Here is a 16,210-nt window from a genome sequence, read left to right on the forward strand (position 1 = left end):
GAAGAAGGCTCCTATGTGGCTCAAAGAAGGGCCATAAGAGTCTCTTCACCATAGTGCTGGGCAGTCCTCTAAATGTTGGCACAGAAATGTAATTTTTGCAGCCCAAACATTTCTTTTAGACTCACAAGAAACTGGGTTTACTGCTCAGATTGTTAACCTATTACTCCAACTAGAGGCCTGATGCATGAAATTCTTGCAAGTGTAGGCCTTCCTTCCCCCAGCTGCCGGCACCGGTTTCCCTCTGGCACCCTGGACCCGGGCTTCCCTCTGGCCGCCAGCAGGCACCCAGGACCAGGGCTTCCCTTGCAGCCCCGGCTTTGTCTGGAAGGTCGTCCGGAAAGACGTCTGGTCTAATTACCATATTATGCTTTTATTATTATAGATTCTAGAGGACCCAGGAATGAGGATGGGTTGGCCACATGCATATGTAGACAGTGAATGGTGCAAACTCTGCCAAAAGAATATTTGCCAAAAAATATTTGCACCAAGCCAGTATAGCCTAGTGTAAATTACCTTTATACTCTAAGGATATTTATATGTCCAGGACATTTTGTCTCAACATGGGGCAATGCTGATGGGTCATTTTCTCTTCAGGACACCCTGAGTGGTCAGTTAAAGGTATTGTGGAGGCTGCATCGGATCTTCACATTTTCCTCTGCTCCATCTGGCTCTACAGTTGGCCCCTACATTCAGGGTGGGGAAAAGCAGGTTGTGAGTATGAAAAACACAGAGTTTATTCTTGTATTACCATGTGCTAATTATTTTCCACAACTGTAAACATAGTGCATTATGAACAACTGTAAACATACTGTTTGCCCTACCCGATATTCCATTTGGTTTTTACATATATCCATCTTTGTTGCTGTATTAAATACCTGCCCATTCCTTTTCCCTTTTCTCTAATATTTGCTCATTTTTAAAACTGTCTCTATTACAATAAGAAACATCCAAATTCATCATTTACAAATGTGGATGTGTCCACAGGTTTCTTCATGGAGTTCAGGAATCGATCCTGGTTGTATTCTTCATTGTGAGTAGTGGAACTATTTTCATTTTACAGCCTTGGACTTAGAACCTATTAATCTTGGTATGCAAATCTGAGCAAAAACATTTGTGTATTTGTCATTTACATTAGAAAATTAGAGTGCATTGAAGATAGGCCGTGGCAATGGCTAGCCATAAAGAAGAAAATAATCCATATGTCGATGGAACAGAGAGATTCTGAAAACAAAAGGAAGCCAAGATATTTACCCAAGGTCAGGAAGCACATTTGTTGTAGAGCTGAGACTAGAATGCCACCTAACTCCTTGGCCAGTGTCCTCTGCAATAGATCTCTCTGGTCAATATTTCTTACTTTGCCATGAAGGACAGTAGATGAGCCTCTTTAATGTAACAAATGTGAGTCCTGGTGCCTTGGCTGGTTACTTGAATTTATTTCCATCCTTATAGCCTCCTTTACAATCCACTCTCGGGAGTAATTCAGTCTTTAAGGTTTTACTATTTTAAAAATATAATATACACTTTTGGAGTTGAAGGAAATAACAGGTAGACCTCATTTTTTTAAAAATATGTTTTATTGATTTTTTACAGAGAGGAAGGGAGAGAGACAGAGAGTCAGAAACATCGATCAGCAGCCTCCTGCACATCCCCCACTGGGGATGTGCCCGCAACCCAGGTACATGCCCTTGACCGGAATCGAACCCGGGACCTTTCAGTCCGCAGGCTGACGTTCTATCTACTGAGCCAAACCGGTTTCGGCAGCAGTTTGAAGTCATTAGAGTTTCATTAAACCCCACCCCAATCATCCCAGTAAAATTTCCCTCAAATCAGTTACAGTCCCTAAAGTTTATACCAACAGGTCAAGATAACAGTTATTATATGCCTCTCAGAGATTTCCAATAGAATTTTATAATGTTGTCTGCTCTTTATTAAAATCTTTGAAAACTATCATTATAAAGCGTAAATTTATCTTTTGCAGTGATAACCTACATTGAAAAATATTTTCAGAAACTAAGGTTTAATAATTTCTTATACTGGTGTCTGTTGATCTCTTGAGTTCAGGATACATATTCTCTAATGTCCAGAATATTTTTTTTTTTACCAATAAAAGGATTTTTTTCAGAATGATGCAGCTAATGTAAAATTAGGTTGCTCATGAAGCCTCATTTCTTAACTGTTACTGCCAATTATTATATTAGCCTAGATCAGCAATTTCCAAGCTTTTTCATCTCATGGCACACATAAACTAATTTCTAAAATTCTGCTGCACACTAAAAAGTATATTTTTTGCAGATCTGGCAAAAAATATAGGTATAATTTTGATTCATTCACACCAAATGGCTATTGTTGTGTTGGCTAGTGTCATTTTTTATTTGACAATCTAAGGGAAAAGAAGTTAGTGCCCCTGACTAAATAGGTATTGCATGTTTTAAAAATTTTTACAGCACACCAGTGTGCCACAGTGCACCCATTGAAAATCACTGGCCTAGATGAAGGGTCAGCAAATTATTGTTTATGGACGAAGTCCTAGCCAAGGCCTGTATTTGTAAACAAAGCTTTATTGGAAACAACTATGACCATTCATTTACTTATCATCTGTGGCTATGTTCAAGTCCCAGTGGCAGAGCTGAGTAGTTGCAATGAGAACACATTAAGCCCAGGAAGCCTAAATATTTGCGATCTGATTCCATACAGAACAGATTTGCCAGTCACTGGCCTAGATTTAGGCATTATCTTCCTTATATCAAGAGAAAAATGAGTCCTATGAGAATAAAACTTAAAATATGTCCTTTTCTGCCCAGCTGGCATGGCTCAGTGGTTGAGGGTTGACCTATGAACCAGGAGGTCACTGTTAGATGCCCAGTCAGGGCACATGCCCCAGTCGCAGGCTGAATCACCAGTAGGGGCATGTAAGAGGTAGCCGATCAGTGACTTTCTCTCATCATTGATGTTTCTATCTCTCTTTCCCTCTCCCTTCCTCCCTCTCTCAAAAATCAACAAAAACCTATTTTTAAAAAAATGTCCTTTTCTATAATGCTAAAATCAATTAAGTTGAGATAGAGAGCTATCAGAAAGACCTAGACAGAGCAGAGCAAACAGCACAGGAAGGGACACTGCTCATGTGGGGAGCAAGCAAACCCAGCCGCCTTTCTTTGGAAGAATGGTGTTACCTTAGTTGATAAAAAATGTACCATTAGGTAGAAGTGTTTCCAAAGGCTATGATATTCTTCTAGTGCCTTCACTCATATATCAAACATGAATGATCTTAATTGTATCTCAGATTTAAAAAATAAAGGACATTATTGAGATTAATATGAAAGTATTAACATGCACTATAAATTAAAGAATAATATAAAATCAATGTTAAATTTACCAAGTTAATAATTTATTGTATTTTTTTAAGAAAAAGTCTTTGTTCAAGGATACTTGTTGAAATATAGAGGACTGAAAGTTCATATTACCTGAAACTGACATTAAAATGCATTATTAAATAATGAGAGAAAGCAAATGTGGCACAATGTTAACAATTGGTGAATATAAGTAAAGGACATATAGGTGTTGATTGTACTATTCTTGTAAAATTTCTGTAGGTTTGACATTTTTCAAAATAGGCCGTCAGATGGAAACGTTTTAGCATAGGTATTCATGGATTTTTTTCACTGATACTTGGTGAAAGAATGGAAGAAATAAAAAGACAAAGAAAACACTTATTTATTTTTCTGAGAAGAAAAATTTGTCATTAGCAAATGTATTTAGATATTCGCACATGACTATATTTCACTATGTTTTTACCAAGTTTTATGTCAGGATTTGCTGCATCCCCAAATTCTTCATCTGATTTCCTGCACACAAGAAAAAAATTGTGTTAAATAATTTCCTGAAGAATACATCATATATATTACACATGAGTATACCTAAGACACACATTAGAACCATATCCCTCAAATGAAAGTTTCCGCTAAACAAAACTCTATTTTAAAATGTTTTGAAGAATTTGTCACATTATATGCCACAAAATAGAAGATAAACCAGATCCAAAGGGATTTCCCACACCTGTCCCTCTTTGCTTCTCAGAAGTCTGGTGCCCTCTAACCTTGATTTACACATTCATAGATGACAATAGAGAATTACCAAGGGGAATGCAGCGATGTCTGGCATCATAATATGTGTTGTTGTCAACTGCTGACAGATATTCTATAGGGATTTAGATATTGGGGCTTCAATATGAAACTTGAAGTGTGTGAGAACATACAGCTCTGAGAAGAAAAAGAATAGTTTTCCCGATGTCCTTCAAAGCAATCCCCAAATGTCAGTGTGTCCGCCTACAACAGAGAAATGCATTCAGTGGGCTCTGGGATGCCAGTCATCCTATTAAAGGAGGGGGCCACTGCCCAGGTGACTCAGACCTCACTCGTGTCGTTAAAGTTAAAATAATACACGTCTCTGGTTCCCAAAGCTCCATCTGATGTAAAAAGTGAGGCAGCTTTGTGTAGGTTCTTCATTTGAACTCAGTTCTCCTGTGCAGAAGGCATTTCCCTGAGAGACTCGGAGAATGGATCTTTCTGTATTCTAGTTCTAAATTTGACATATAAAAAAAATTCCAGGGGTTTTCAGTAGATACTACTTTTCCTTAGATTTTGCAGTTGGAGCAGGGTTACAAAACATTATACAGGAGGTCAAGATAAATAGTTATTGGGGCTCGTAAGGAATAATGGCAGAGGGGTTTTAAATGTAAATGAGTATGAAATAAAGGCTCTGTGCCTGTCTAATAAGGCTGAAATTGATAGGTTGCTTAAGCGTGTCAGCTGAGCCAGTATATCAGAAAGACAAATTCTGACCTGTCCTGTGGTATGATTGCAAGATGGGCAAATGGGGCCAGAGTCATAACATTAAACTATCACAATGATAAATAATGTCAAGGATGTTGTGCTACTGCGCAGTTTCCTGTTCGTTCTAACTGTGAAATGAGCAGTAATCCTGATGATGAAACACCATTCTGGTGAAGTGGTCAGCAATGTGTATCCTCGCTGGGTTAGAATAATGAGAGCACTTCAAGGCAATTCACTTTCATTTTAAGAGGAAGAAAATAACTCTTTATCTTAAATATGAAGTTTATGGATGTTTTTAATCCCCTGAAATTATCTAGGTAAAATCTAAGTGCTTATTGTAGGGATCTAGTCAGATAGTCAGGATAATGATAAAAGATGCCATAGAAACTCCTCTTCATCTGCCAGTTACACTGTGGGAGGAATAAAACACAATGCTGTGCTGGGGGGCGGGGGGCTCCAAGATCATTCAAATGAGCCAAAAAATTAAGTGGCTTCTCAAAGTTAACATAGATGTCAGAGTAGTAGGATACAACTCTTTAAAAATATATATGTAACAAGTCAGGTCATGGACAGGAATCAGGAGAGAACCATAGAATATCATCATTTAAATTTTCTTCCCTACTACTTTAGCCAAAATATCTAAGATCAAAAGACTCCTCACCTCCCCAACCCCTTCTCTTCTTCAAAGAGCTTCCAAATAGTGAATACTGTTTTTTACTTATAGGGATGAGCAATGAGATTAGGAAATCAGTCTGAAAGCGTCAGGAAAGTAAATGAGGCAAGGTGTGAGTGAAGCCATCATTGGTTATAAAATGTATCATTGGGAACAATGATCATCTCCTTCAAAGACATAAATATGAAATTGTAAAACCTGCATCAGAAGCCATCTACACCTGAATGGCAGACTGTGCCAGCAGCCGATGGAAAAAATTATAAACCAACGTCTATTTAGAATTGCTTGCAGTGGATAAAGCTGCACCCCAAGCTAATTGTCCGTATAATTGGAGAGGAAATGAGAACTGCTAAAAAAAGAAGACTGCCCAAAAGAGAGAACAAGACTCCAGGGGTGGGCTGACTGGCTGACTTCATAAACAAAATAGTCCATATTTTGTTTAAAAGTGGAACTCATGTCAAAGGTTCTGTTTTGATAATTTACCAGGTCAACAGCATTGACCACAGAATTCCCCCCTCCTCCACAATATTCACACCTATTAGACTATGAACTTCATGAGACCCTGTCCTATACAGCTTGGAGGCTTGCACATAATAGGCACTCATGAAATGTTTAGTGAAATTAAGGAAGGTGAGAGGGAGGGAGTGAATGGGTAAGTAAATAAAGAAGTAAATGCTGAACTGATACAAAATTAATGGCTAGAGAAGATAACAAATATCAGAGCTTCATTTTGAGACTCTGTGGGCTGTATAATCATTCGTAACGGGGATATTGCATGTGGTATATAAAAATACATTCATTGTGTCTAGACGAAGAAAACAAAGCTTAGAAAGCTGTATCTATCATTGCTGTCAGTGCAGAAAGTGCCTGGAGCAAAATTGAATGAGAATTTTCACAAACTCTCATCATGAAAAATTTGGTTCCCATGACTAACTTGTCTCACCAGCCAGATCACTGCCCTTGATTTCTGAAGGAGAAGTCGGGCACCAAGCTCTGTATGGGGCACTGCCCAGCTCAGATAATGATCAGCCACCTGCCCACGCATTCCCATTCATTTCAGGGTTTTGTTTGTTTTACAAAGCCTTTTGCTCCTTGGGTAGCTTGACTTCTCATCAGATGCAATGCTGATGTTTTTGTCCAAAATGTTATATAACAGTCTCCCATGATATTTCTGTGTAGCAATTTGCATTTCTCAGCCTGAGAGTTGTCTGATTTTTTTTCTTTGTTTCTGTCTTCATTTTTATTGTCAACAAAAGCAACAACACAATCTGGGAAGCCTCTTTAAACAGCCACAGGGGTATTAGCATTCTACTTTAGAGAACACACAGGTGATCGAATATGCTTTTCTATGCAAGTGGGAACAGCACTGAGTAGATTGAGAAATCTATACCTGAAGCTGCCACCTAATGGCTTTCAGCCTGTGTGAGGACTTAGTATTGCCTTCACTCTAGCTCAGTGGTCGGCAAACTCATTAGTCAACAGAGCCAAATATCAAAAGTACAACGATTGAAATTTCTTTTGAGAGCCAAATTTTTTAAACTTAAACTATATAGTAGGTACATTGTTATTCACTTAATTAGGGCACTCCTAAGGCCTAGGAAGAGCCACACTCAAGGGGCCAAAGAGCCGCATGTGGCTCACGAGCCGCAGTTTGCCGACCACAGCCCTAGATGATAGAAGAGGGGAGAGGAGAGAAGGAGAGTGAAAGGAAGGCAGCATCTGGTTTCCCACCTTACTCACTTTCAGGGATTATTGTGGAGAGCAAATAAACTGTGAAAGAATTTTGAAAATAAGAAAGGGCCTTACCAATATCAGTGAGGTTGCTTTAAGTTGCCAGGCCTTACTCATTGCTCGCCAGGTACCCCACCCCCACCTCCCACCCCCATGCTGGTGCCTAATCCTGCCCATCCTCGTGATTCTTGGCCTATACAAATAGCTGAAATCCACCACACCCCTCCTGCCTCAAATACTAAGTCTCAGGCAGAAGGGCTGTAGCTTCTGAACTGGTCTATGTTCTTATTTGGGGTATAATTGGGGTTGGGGAGAGAGGGGCTCTATCTTCTGACACTTCAGGTAGCTCTTGTTAAGTGTGGTGGGCAGAAGCTGGCCTGGAGGTTTTAGGTCATACCTTTGTGTTAACAGAGGACCCTCCTTCAAGGATGCTTTTGACCTAGGGAAAACCAAGAAATTTCTTTCCAAGTACAAGTGGTTAGGAATTATAGGTCATAAATTCCTGCAGGCAGGTCCCTGCTGCATAGAAAAATCATTCTGAGAGAAAGAAGCTGACGAGAAAGAGAAATGAATGGGAGCCACTGAAAAAAAGGCTCCAATGGAACTGGCACTGCTCCCGATCTTTTCCGTTTGGCTCCCCCCTTTTTGTTTGTTTGTTTGTTTGTTTGTTTGTTTTCAGCTTAAGCTAGTTTGAACTGGGCTGCTATCACTTGCAACCAAGAAGCTTGGCTGGTGGGGCAACGTTCAAGTATGAAACTCTGCAGACTGGGTGAGTTTTCCAACCCCTCTCCCTCTCTCTCTCACAATGGCAGAGGCAATCCATCAGAAAATTCCCTTGGTTTTTTCTTCAGTATATTACCAGGGTCCCACCACTTCTCAGTACACTAATCACTGTCATCTTTCCCCTGGATTTTTGTCTCCTACAAGCTCTCTCTGATTCTACCTCTTCCTTCCTATACTCTTCTCACAATGGCCAGTGATCCTTTTAAAATAGTCATTTCTCTAATCAAAATACTCCAGTGATTTTCACCTCACTCAGAATAAAATTTCAAGTCCCTGTCCTGGAGGCTAAGGCACTCCATGATTTAACCCTTCTGGTCTCTCTGACTTCATCTCCATTACTCTGACCCTTGCTTGCTGCACTTTATTCATACTGTCCCCTTTGAAGTTCCTGGAACACAAGAAATGCCTTCCCACCTTAAGGCTGAGCTGCCTCTGCCTGGAAGGTTATCTCAGATATCTGCCTGCTCCTTGGGTAGCCTGACTTCCCCTCACTTTTCACAAGGTCTGGGTTCAAATGTCACCTTATCAGAGAGGCCATTATTGCTCACTCCGCAGTATCATTCCAACAGCTCCTGCCCCCATTTTTATCTCAGTCCTCCTTCCCCTGCTTCATTTTTGTATACCACTTAGCAATTTCTATCATTAGGTGTGCACTTGTTTACCATCTTTCTCCCACCGAAAAATTGGGAATTCCTGTCCACTGAGGGCAGGAATATCAGCCATTTTGCTCACTGTCACATCATCAGCACCTAGAATAGCTCCTGGCATCTAGTTGGATTCTGCAACTATGAGTTACACAATGCACGCGTGCAAATCCTTATCCTCACTCCAAAGGGAAAGCTGACTAAAGGCGAGTGGTCTATGAAAGCAAGCAGGTGCAGTCAGACATTCATCAGTTGTTGTCTATCAGTCCCTGGAGGGAGCCCTGGGCAACTCAGCCACTCTGGGGACAGCATGAGTGACGCTGTCTCAGAACACTCTTTCTCAGTCTCTCCCATGTGGACAAGGGGCAGGAAGTCAGCCAGCCTCTCCAAGGGACAGTAATAACAGCAACCCTGGGAGAAAGGCCTTGTTATTTAAGATTAGGAAATTAGGTCATAAGTAGGCTAAATAACCTACCCCAAGTCACGGAACTGCTTAGTTGTGTAGCTGGGGGTTGGGGATGGGAGAACCATTACCTGCTAGTTTACAATCCATATTATTCATCACACTGCCACTGGACTTCCAGTGTTCTTTCCCATGACCTACAATTTGAAATATAGTCCCCATTGCCACTTAGTACACACACACTGTATCACCAAAGTAAAAGCTTCACAGAACAATACCTGCCCTCTAATGGGTCTTGGCCGGCAATACAAAACATATTGCAATGAGCCCTGTGCTGAGGTTCACTCCCCTTCATATCCACTCCCCCTCAATCCTGCTTTTAGACAGGTCCCAGGGGTGAATTACACTGAAATTTTTGTTGGCTCAGAGTGAAGGCCCTTTCCTAGACGGCGCACTCTAGGAAAGGAAAGGCTGCCCAGCAGGAACCACCGAGAGAGAGTAAGGGGACATATGAACAAAGAACGAGGAAGAAAGTGCTCCTTACTAGCTTCACCTACTACACTAATTTGCCTCAGGCTAGCCCCACCCCACCAGCAGGATAATTTCTGCCACTCTCGACAGAGCCAGAAGTGAGTCACTGTTGGAAAAGGAAAGCTTGCTTCTACAGAGGCTTAGTAGCATTCTGCCAAGTCTAATTCAGCCCTGCTCTCTCTCTTCCTTTCACAGTACAGTGTCTTTATACATGGAGGTATCTTGCTGGGAGAGAAAGTCTCTGCTATTCTTTTTAACTTCAGTTATCTAATTGTGGGCTTATCCTGCTGTTTTTAGCATTACTATTAGATCTTTTTAATATTTGAGCTAATTGTCTTTTTTATCTCTCATATTTGTGCCTTAAAATAGTTATAGATGGACATTGTAAAAATAGCTAAATAAATGATGAACCCCTGAGTAGAATAATGGTCTATTATACAACAGCTCCTGGTTTTCACTTGTACAATCGTCATGTTCCCCAAGGTAGTTTAAACGAATTTTTTTCTGTTCTAGAAAAGAAGAAATTATTCTAGGACATTTCAACAATAACACAACACATTTTACTTAAATGGCAGCTGTAAATTAAAATATTGGGGTCCACTAGTAGATTTTATAACTCACCTAACTCACCATCCCAAAGCCTAATCCAAATAATCAAATATAGTTGGATCTACTTGGAAAAATTTTATCCAGTTGCATTTATGGCTTTTCTCCTATTTTCAGCTGATTTTCTAAAAGTGGCACAGGACCTCCACTGACCCCAAATCTTGATTCTAGGTGCTGTACAAAAGTATCCTTTCTATTCCTAACACTTCACCACCCACTTTTAAAATCCCAGGACTTCCTTGGAAAACCAGTCTTGACCTCCACTGCAGGCTTGCCTCTGAGTTACAATCCCCAGGTACAAGCACCCTGGAAACCTAGTCCTCAATTTGATTTGAAATTTCCTCTGTGAGTAGGCATTGCCCTTTGCAAAGTTTCTTTGGAAACTTCTAGACTTAAGTCTTAAATTATTCCTCTCTCCAAAATAGATTGGAGAGCGCACAGGAAAAACTTTAAATATTTTAAAGCACTGAGCTGAATAAAAGTGTTTGGTCTTGGAAAGAATAAAGCTTGTTCGCATCAGAAGATCAGCGTTCGCATCCGGGGTCTACTATTTATGAGCCATGTGAGCTCTGGCAAGGTCTTTGGTCATGGTGAGTCTCGTTTCTCTTCTAGAAAACTGAAGGTAGTAACAGAAACTTCACTGCTCTGGGAGGTCTTGGCAATGTAGCATGTAAGGCACCTGTCACCTGGTACTCCATAGACGATAAGGTGGTATGTAGCCTGGAGGCTAAGAGGACAGGTTCTAGAGCAATTCTGAGTTTGAACTCTAAACTTGAGCAAGTTATTTAATCTCTCCGAGCCTCAATTTCTTCAACTATAAAATGGGGGAGATAACAATAAAAGGGTCTAGATCACAGAGGCTTTGTTATGAGGATTCAAAACATTTTAAAAAATTTGTCACATAGTAAATGTTAAATAACTGTTAACTATTAGATTCTAATAATTAATGATACATATCCCTTGATGTGCTATAGGGATAACTGGAAAGATCTGAATATTTTTTTTTTCAAAATATAGGAATTATATTTCTTTTATTCCCCAAATAGGCATTAAAAAGAAAAACACTGAAACAAATTTTTCTCTGAACTTGTTTATGTGTTTGTTTCCTGAACATAAGGCCATTAAAAGTCATTTAAGTTCATAGAACCTTAAACCATATATTAGACCAACGGAAATGCTGATGCTGAAAACAGTTTCTTCCATTAGGTTGCTGGACAAATAAATACTGGCCAGTGAAATACTGCTTCCTCAGAGAACTTGGGGAAGATTTATGACCCAAGTGCCCCTGAATATTGCCTCTGCATGAATCAAATGTATCCTAGGGGCATAAATGACAGCAGGAAAATATCGACATTTTACCAAAAGCTGAGCTTAATGTGTACTCTACCTGGTGATGAATAATTTAATTATTGAGAAACATGAGAGGCAATGTTTTATTGTAGGTATGACAAGTTAAGCATGAGTGAAAGCCAAACATACGCTTCCCTTTTGGCAATGCTGGCAGTGTCCCGCTTAACTGATGCAGGACAACCAGGAGAAAGTTTCTGTATTCGTGTAATGGTTCAGCTTTACTTCCATGGTCATAGTATACATTTAGGACTTTAAGCAAATATTGTCCACTGGTATGTTTTTGAGTAGCAATAACTATTAAAGAAAGTCAAGCTGAGAAGAAAAACCAATGTCATTAAAAGTATAATTTAAACTATGGTTTTATGTGCTTTTAAACTTAATGCTTAGTGTTATCAGAACATTAATACATAAGTTGAAAATGACTAAAAGCAGTGTTATAGACCAATATGTTGTTTCACCTCTGTGTGGGTCTGAGCTTACATTGGCTTCAATCCTATCTAGAGCCCACTGGGTTTTGGAAGGACCCCACCTGGCCCAAGCAGTATGCTTTTTATAATGAACCAAGGTTAGAAGATGGAGAAGGATCTCTATCCAATTGCATGTTGGTCACTGGACTGTGGAGTTCCAAGTGCATCCTAAGCCCTGCTGCTTCCACACTCTTCTCAGAGAATTACCACGACTTCAAAGAGCTAGCAGAGGCATAGATCTAGAGGATCTTGTGCACTTAGGTATAGTTGACTCAAGACTGAAACTTTTGGGTAAGATTTTCTCAAAGCCTCAGCCATAACAGAAGGAAAAAAATACATTCCTAGAGTAACATAACTGTAAATATTTCTACTTAACAGATATCACTTGCTTTTTGGGCTCACAGTACTGGTATCTAATTCATCCTCTTTCTGAGTCCATCTACACAGTGGTACCAGCAGGTCCTCCAAGTCTCCCAGGAACATTAGAGCCAGACATTTATACCCTTGTGTTTAGACCAAAGAGAATGAGACCCAGAGAGACAAATATAGTGTACTTTCCCCTCTACCTAAGACCTACCTTCATTTCTTATCTGAAAACTTTCTGTTGTCTTTATAATCAACATCAGGGAATGACCATTCCCTTGAGAGAAGCCATAAACACTCTACAAAGGGAAGTAGCCTTAACACTATGAATTCAAATGAACGACCATTGTTTGATTATTATACCACAGGGTAAACCTGAAAATAATTCATATGAAAGAATGACAGAGAGAGACAAGAAATTAAATCACAATGTTTCTAAATGTACTTCGTAATTGAGGTATATTATTAACTAAATTGTACTGTGCAGTTGTTTCTTGTTACGGTTTCTGATTCATTTACTTCTGGCTCATTTGCTTGTCATGAATTTTAGAGCCCCAGAGGTACCACAAATGCAATGCTGAATTTGTTTTTTGCCACAGTAACCTTTTATCTCACTGCTTAAGGCATATGGTTTTGCAATGCTCTTTTATCTGGGATAACACCAAGAAATTGAGACATAATGCAGACTCAATGGCAGCCAATGAACTTTATAAAAATCAGATACCTTCCTACTGCCTTTAGCCCTAATTTTCCCCTAAACATCTATTCTTTACCACCTTCGCTCACCTTCCTTTAATGACAACACTTGCCCTCACCCCCATGTCCAAACTCTTTTAGGACAATGAAACTTTACTTAAAATGTTCAACCAGAAATAGAATCCTTCTTCTATTGTTCCTTCTTTCCCTTCCCCCTCCCTTCCTTCCCCCTCCCTCCCTTCCTTCCTTCCTTCCTTCCTTCCTTCCTTCCTTCCTTCCTTCCTTCCTTCCTTCCTTCCTTCCTTCCTTCTTTTCTTCCTTCCTTCCTGGGTTCCTTCCTTATTTTCTTCCTCTCTTTCTTCCTTTCTCATTTCCGTTCTTCTTTTCTTTCATCTTTCCATTCGTCATTCCTTCTTCTTCATGCAAAAACACGGAGAACCAACAGTGTGACAGACACTGTGCTGTGCCTAATGGGTGCAGATGGAGCTGTGACACAGTCTCTACCCTATAGAATTTTACAGTCTGATGACAGACCTTTGAACATATTATTACATCAAAGTGGGAAGATGTGTGAACATGTTGCTGTGGGGCCACATAACTGCTTGGAGATAAGGGGGGCTGCTCTTCAGGATGTGGGACATTTGAACCAGCAGAAGAGATGGAGCTGAGAGGTAGACAGGGGCAGGACCATGGGAGATCACCTGCAGCAAGGACAGTAAACTTCATCCTGTGGACTAGAGATGGGCAAGCATGGTCCTCAGGTTACACCTCCATCCTCCCACCTATTGTTTTCAGAGTTTTGTTGGAACATGTTCAGTATTGGGAAGGCTGCTTTCATCCTACTTGGGAGAGAGTTTAGTTGAGGCAGAGAGCAAATGGTCCCTAAAGCCTACTTATTCAATCCCTGGCCTTTTACAGAAAAAGTTTGCTGACCCCACAATAGCAATAATTTCAACCTTTTACCCCCACATGATAGTATACAAGGGAAATAATAACATTTGAACAGCAAGTTGCATTAAACAGAGATGTACCTTCTGTCCAGAGGTAACCAGGCCGGGGCCTTGAGCTACTCAGTTCCCTATGTGGAGAGACTTGGCCCACAATGAGGGTCAGCATTCCTGCATGCCAGCACTGTTCTCAGCACAGGGGCTGGGGAAAAACTGCCCTTTGGAATGAGAAGTTACTAGTGAATGTTTGAAGCAAGAACTTACCTAAGCAATGTTTAACCAGAAAAAATAAGACATTAGACAATTCACAAATAACTTTCTTAGGAAGCCAGAGGTTCAAGGATTTATAATCTTAGCAGAAAGTTGAAATCAATGAAGCAAAAAAAAAGTATTTATCAACAGTTATCTGCAAAACATACTGCAAGATTATGAGGGGGGGAACAAAGACATACACCTGGCATCACACAGCTTGAGCTAACTTGGTGGAAGAGAGTATTCTGGGATAGAAAGGTGACTGAACACCCAGAGTGTTATCTGCAAAGGCCCAGACTACAGTGGGGCCACCTTAACCCGGGTTTACTTCTGAGCACTGGAAAGAGAGACACCTCCATTGGTGGCTTCTGGGGGAGTAGAGAAGAGATAGGTGCTGACTCTGGCGGCCTTGGTGACTTGGTGGTCTTGATCCAGTTAGAACCAAGAACTCTGAGAAAGGCTGAACTGCCTTCTGCCTACAAAGGGTCAGAGCAGGGCGCGCCTTCCTCTCGGCCAGGCAGGGCTGGCTGCGTACATTTGTGGCCCCTGTGGATCACATTGCCATTAACTCTGCCCTCAGAGATCCTAGCTTTAAGAATTTCTTATTAAATCGTCAACACTCCCAAGGCCAGAAATGGCTGCGCCACTTTTATCTCACGTCTTATTGAAGCTGCAGTCACTCATGAAAGATTTATTGAGCACCTTCTCTCTGTGTCCCCGGCGCAGTGCTCAGTCCCGGGGGCACAGAGTGAAATCCAATGGCCAGTGCTTTGTTGAGCAATAGATAAATCAAGGCTCTGTAGGAATAAGACCCAGGATAGTTACAGGAGGGTGTGTTTGGAGGGTGTGTTTGCACGTGTGTGTGTGTGTGTGTGTGTGTGTGTGTGTGTGTAGATGGCATGTTGGGGGGGGGTAGCAAGGACTTTAGATGAAGGACAGCAGGTGCAGAAAGCAAGTATTCCAGTGACAATTTTCAGCCACTCCACTCTTTGCATCAGGCTGTCCCTGTAAGACATTTCTTCTTAAAACATGTTGCCTCACCTGCCTGAATAATGTATTTGCATATTTCCTTCACTTTTGTTCTCTGATAATCACTAATTTTCCATTTAAAAGACCTGCCCAATCTGACAACAAACCAGGAAAGCAACAGAAACAAGAGAAAGATTCTTATCAGAACCAACTGACAGGCAAAGCCAAACTGGTGTTTGATGGATAGCTGCTGCACTCCTTGGTGACACAATGGCCTTGGAGGTGCCATTCTGCATGTCCATGACCTTCATCATTCTTTTCTGTCATTGTAGCTGCCCTGCTCCTGGTTTTAGGGTGAAGAAAATGAACTGGCCAGAAAAACTGATTTCTCAACGGGTGTTATCTCAGCAGCTTTTGAACAATCATTTCAGCAACTTCGAAAATAATGTGTAATATAAGCCAGCGTGCATTTACTTAGAGATCTTTTCAACTTTGTCCATTTGCATTCTATCTTCTCTGTCCTGTGACACATATGATGCCTTCTGGTTCCCAGCCCACTCTTTTGTTGAGAGTAAATCTGCTGTCACATTTCTCAGAGATACAGACCGTTAAGACTAGATTGTTTTTGAGATTATTTACCTGATAAATGACTTCCATCATACCCCAGCAATATGGCCAATCCTTTATATAATTGCAAGGATACAATGGGAGCGATTTAAAGTCTTTGTCGGCACAGGTGATCATCCAGTTTGATGAACAAATTTATTCTATAATAAAGGAAGACTGAAGCTTGGAAATGTCATCTGGTGTTAAACCTTACAAGACATGATTACATCTGATTACTTTGATGTGGTGCTTTGTCTTATACTCAAAAGATGAAAGAAAATTGTAGTGGTATTTAGTGTTTTCTTGAAAATTGATCTTGAGATACTTCTCGCTTGATTCACATATTTCTATGACATTCAA

This window comes from Myotis lucifugus, unplaced genomic scaffold (assembly GCF_000147115.1).
Source record: "Myotis lucifugus unplaced genomic scaffold, Myoluc2.0 scaffold_11, whole genome shotgun sequence".
Classification (NCBI taxonomy): Eukaryota; Metazoa; Chordata; class Mammalia; order Chiroptera; family Vespertilionidae; genus Myotis; species Myotis lucifugus.